The sequence below is a fragment of the Centruroides sculpturatus genome, unplaced genomic scaffold, assembly GCF_000671375.1.
Source record: "Centruroides sculpturatus isolate CEXI.00-Female unplaced genomic scaffold, Cexi_2.0 scaffold1929, whole genome shotgun sequence".
Classification (NCBI taxonomy): domain Eukaryota; kingdom Metazoa; phylum Arthropoda; class Arachnida; order Scorpiones; family Buthidae; genus Centruroides; species Centruroides sculpturatus.
In genome coordinates, this window is record NW_019386060.1 from 43446 (window position 1) to 48766 (window position 5321).

General features: G+C 23.8%; 1 long non-coding RNA gene across 3 annotated transcripts; it reads right to left on the bottom strand.

Annotated features, from left to right (window-relative positions):
• Window positions 1-1209: 1209 nt before the first annotated feature.
• Window positions 1210-1938, bottom strand: LOC111613372. Of its 3 annotated transcripts, none has more exons than XR_002754758.1 (4): window positions 1784-1938; window positions 1603-1695; window positions 1435-1510; window positions 1210-1351 (listed from the first exon to the last, which is right to left on the bottom strand). It is a non-coding gene; the product is annotated as an uncharacterized LOC111613372 (long non-coding RNA). The 3 variants fall into 3 exon arrangements; XR_002754757.1 differs by having other exon boundaries at window positions 1603-1700; XR_002754756.1 differs by having other exon boundaries at window positions 1603-1938.
• Between the last annotated feature and the right edge of the window lie 3383 nt (window positions 1939-5321).

Here is a 5321-nt window from a genome sequence, read left to right on the forward strand (position 1 = left end):
AGTAGTTTCCTTTATGATCATAATTCTAAAAAACATGTTATCTGTATAGGGTTAGTCACGGATCAAAAATTTCCTTTTATTATTAAAATTCTAGTCGAGTATAAAATGAGAAAAAATGAAATATTATTTTATTTTCTATTAAAAAAAATAAATCTAAAAATTATATAAATTTTTAACAGTAATAATTTATTATTTTTTTCCTTAAAAAATTAAATTATTTACTTAAAAAAACATGTAAATTAAACTGTATAATAATCAATGTTTTAATTTTTAAAAAAATGTCTGAAATATTTTAAAATTATTTACATTAAATTATATATTTTGAATTTAAAATCTAATTTATTTTACTTTAATTTTTAAGTCAGATATGTATTTATTTACATGGTTAATTTAATCGAACTAATTCCTACGTGAATTATTTATATTTATATAATTTTATCTAAAATAAATTAGTTAAAACATTTTTTGAATATATAATTATATTATTATTTAAATTATGAAAATATATAGTTATTATTATTATCCTTTATATTGTCTTTCCTCTATATATTATTGTTATTTTACATTGTTCTTCTTCTAAAACAGCTGTCACAAGAAGAAAAAAAAAATAAATTGAAGTGCTTCTAGATACAAGAAGAAACAATTTTTCTTGATCCCCAACAAATCTCTGAGCCTTAATCTGAGCTAAGTTATATTGAAACACGAAATTGGACCCCTTACAGAAAGTTAATAACGTGTTAACGACAGAAATTCAGCACACAACACACTCCATAAAATCAACGCTATAAAGTGATTAAAGCAGAGTAAAACTATCAAATTTTTATGATTTAACATTTAAAAAAAACGAATAAAAAATATTTAAAAGTAAAATTTAAACATTTTAACAATAAAATTTTAAGTTTTTCCACATTTAAATCTTAATTATCCACAATTTAATCTTTGTTTAAAGTTTAATTACATTAATTAAAAATAACTAATATATATATGTATTTGATTTATTTTTCTTTAAATTAAATTTATTAAAGAGTAAATATTGAAGTTTATAATATAAAAATTTATAATAAGTGTAGAACTTATTATAAAATCTAAATTATTTATAACGAAATTTATTAATTTAAATATATAATAAAAATTGAAAAATGTTCAACATTTATAGCAAAGTTACATTTAGAAAATGAATGGTTTTTTTTAAGTTAAAAAAATGAATTTTCGGAATTTAAGATATTTTTGGCTTGGAGAAATGCAATAAAGTACGACTCATCATAATTTGTTTCAGTTAAAAGTTAAACTATTTTGTCCATTTATAAAAATCTGATAAAGTGTCTTCTCATTTATTGTTCTTCTTTCTTATCTTTGAAATAATAATTCACTTTTTTTAAAGGAAAATACAATTAAATAAATATCTTTTAGTGACTTTAAAAAAAAAAAATTTACTTATCGAAAGAAACAATAATTGGATATTCACTCTGACTTATAAAAATAGATTTCCAAGGAAAAGTTGGTTATCATTCTAATTATTAGAAGTAAATATATATATTATACATAAATTAAAATTTTAATTATAATTCTCAGAAAACAAAATATATATTTTTCATTACATACACTTTAGAAGTGTAACGAGCATTAGAATTTTTTCCTCTTGAACATCATACTTTTCCTGTTGGCAACAGATTCATGCGAGTCTTCTATGTAACTCTGTTCTGGGAAAAAATTTTGAATTAAAATAATATGTTTTTCAGTGTATACCTGAAGTTCATGAATAGTTAATCTGGTGAAGACTGACTGAGGTATAAGAAACATCCTAACTTTAAGCACTGAAATACTGTATATTGAAAAATACGATTTTATTCGATGTGATATAATATATACTATAAATGAATACAAAAATGTTTATAAATATATATTTTATATACAGTCAAACCTCTTATAATGGCCACTTCCCACAATGGCTGCAAACAATGGCCATTTCTTATAGTTACGTCAGTGGCCATTGTTCAGAAGTTTTACTGTAGCGATAAGAATGAATAAATAAATAGTAAGAATGCAAATTTAAAATTAAAAATAACTAATAGGAGTAAATAATGATTACATTTGGTTTTTCCACATGTGTAACATCTAAACAGGGGTCAATTTCCTATAGAAATTCTCTACAGTTGGCAGGTCTCAAGTGTTGCTTTGCCTTATTCAATCAATCCAACATTTACAAGAGCAAATTAAATCAAAATATTTAGAGGAGAATAGAAGTAATACACTTTAAAGATTTAAAACTTAATATAAATTCAATCGATTTTATTTAATTATACGAATTATTAATACAATACAAAAACGTTGTATGCAATTTTTATAATGTAAAAGAGAAGAATACATAATGAGTAATTACATTAAATAATTTGCATATAAACGATACCCATAAATTTCGATTATAAAATTGTAATCGATATATCAATTTCCGTGCAGAATACTGCAAAAGATTTAATATGTAGATAATAATTGATTTCTGATATTAGTCATTTACTGATGCAATAACATTTAAATTGAAAATCGCTAAGAATTCGGTATTGTAATGTAAACATTAATATGAAATTTTATTCAGTTTTTACATTTTAAATTTAAATTATTTTTAAAAGATTTATTTTTTTATATAAAAAAGCAAATAAATATTATTTTTGTTATTTTTTTAAAGTTATTTAAAATTTATAATCATATTTTCCACAATTAAAATCAATTATGTAAGTAAGAGTAATTCTCGTGAGTTTTTATCCTTGTAAAACAAAAAGATTATTAATTATACATGAAATTTTATTATATATATTTTTTTAAAATGAATATAAAAAGTTTTAAGCATCGTTATAACGTAAATTCTAGTGTGATTATTGATGACACAGCGGGATCAATCACGAGAAAATCTCGCTTGAAATGCTGATTGTGGTATTTGTCACAGAAGAACGAATAGGAATACAATCTGAATATAAATCTGATAAAAATAGGCATTTATTCACAAATAACGAGTCAAAACAGAATAGAAAAAAGCATCAAACCAATTACAAATAAGTCCACTACTGAAAATGACGTTTGGCTTTCGGTAAGCAGCAGTCGTGCAGTGAACATTGAACAGTTGAAGTCTCGGATGCATGGCGAAGTAAGTAACAATAGTAACAAACGTAACAAAAACATGTTGTAGAAGAAAGACAACTATTAAAATCTGTGTGTAAAATACATAAAAGAAGAAGAATTTAAACTGAAATTACAATCTGAGTGTAATTAACTTTATATAATTAAAATAATGCACTAAATAGTTCTTATTTGTTTTGCTTCTAATCTTTTGATCATGCACTTTTGGCATTCATTTTCTTGCATTTTGCAGGGAAATTGCAATTTTTTTATTTATAGTAAAATTATAATGTTCCCTAATATCTAAGATTATAGAGAAATTATAATTTATCCTAATATTTAAGATGAATAAAGTAAAATAGTGTGTGTCTTTTTTTTCTATTATTAGAATTGGAAAAATGAAGTTGTTATTTTCAGAGCAAACTTTATAAATTTATTTTATAATTAGAAAAAATAATAAGAAATTATGAAAGTCATTCGAATATTGAAGACAAAAATAATTATTTTATATTTTATTTTATTTAAAATTAACGAAAAAAATTAATCAAAGAGTTTAAACTCTTGGCTCATTTTAAATTTCGGTTTAATTTCTCGTTAAATTTTATTGAAACTAATAAAATATAATTAAACGTAAATTTTAAAATGTTGTTCTTTTAATTTTTAGTTTATTATAATTTTTATGTAACTTTTTCTATCAGTCGAAAATGTTGTAACATAATTTTATGCAATGACTGAGTGCCTAATATCTATACGGTATATATAAAAGTCAAAATATGTATGTATATATGTTTGCTTGTTTGTGAAGGTTCTATACCGTTTATCCTCACCAAATTTGGAATGAATATTCTTTAACACGTTAGAAAAAATATTGTGGGGTCCCCACCCCAACCACATCTAAAGCACATCACTTCTTAACTTATGATGTGCATATGTTAGGTAAAGGGTTCTATATATTTTTCAACATATTCCCACTAAATTTGACATGAATATTGTTTTAAACGGTAGAAAAAGTTACTGTGGGGTCCAACTCCTCCAAACATCCCTAAAGCCTTCTTCTTCCTCCCTCTTAACTTTAGCTTCATCAATTTTCTTGTGTTTTGCCGTTTTATTATTTTAAATACGCAGGTCAATAAATTCACATTTTATTTACATTTCCTATTGTGATAAATACGAAATTATCAAAATATAAACACGAAATATAAATCACATAGACATATTTTTAGACATTGAAATCTCGGCCTTTGCTTAGAAGCCTCGGATACGCATAAATATATTGGCAAAGCAATAAAAATACTCTTCAGTTTTCATAAAACTAGCTTCAGATCTAATGAAATGATTAATTTAATATCTTATATAAGGAAGTAAATTGTAATTTAGGTATAAAAGAACTTTTAGTACCTGAGTATAAATTGTATTAGTTTCCAAGAACAATTTAATAGTTTACTCCTGCCAAAAATATTGTTCGGAGATTGAAAAAAAGCTGTCTCGTAGGATCAATAATTGGCAAATCAAGAAGTGGTAAACCTGCAATCTGATGGGATATTTGCGAAAAGGTTGAAGTATCCTGTGCTTAAGTCTTAAAGAAATCAATTCGTATACGATCATCTATGATATACCTCGAAGGTAATAAACACTATTCTTATTGTTTATATTATTAAAAATATTCGAAGTTTATTATATTAAAACTAACTTTTCAAAAGGGATTTAATTAGCTTGTTAAAATCTAACGGGAACTTATAATCTTCTAGGAATAAACTAAATAATAGAGAATTTTTAGCTGTTAACGTAAGATGTATATAGTTATCGAGTGGTCATTTATAAGGAAAGTTTGAGTGAAAAAGTCATATTAATTATTCTAATTATTAATAATTAATTTCAAAATTTGTAAATAATTTGTATTCCAAATTTTAAAGTTGTAAAACAATTTGTTGAAAATAATTTTAAATTAAAACAACTTAAAATAATCGACAATATATAGAGGAGACGTGAGTATTCCCGGATAACAAGTAAACATATTGCATAAGATTGCAAAGATGAGATGTAAAGAACAAAAGGTTGGCTCATGTCATGTTGCGTCATGATTTCCGTTAGTCACGTGTTACTGACATGTTATTTTCTCATGTTTTCGCCCACGTTTTTGTGCAAACACGTTTACCATATACAGTATCAAAATTTAGATAGGGTAACGTCTCTCTTTGCAAATCTGATTA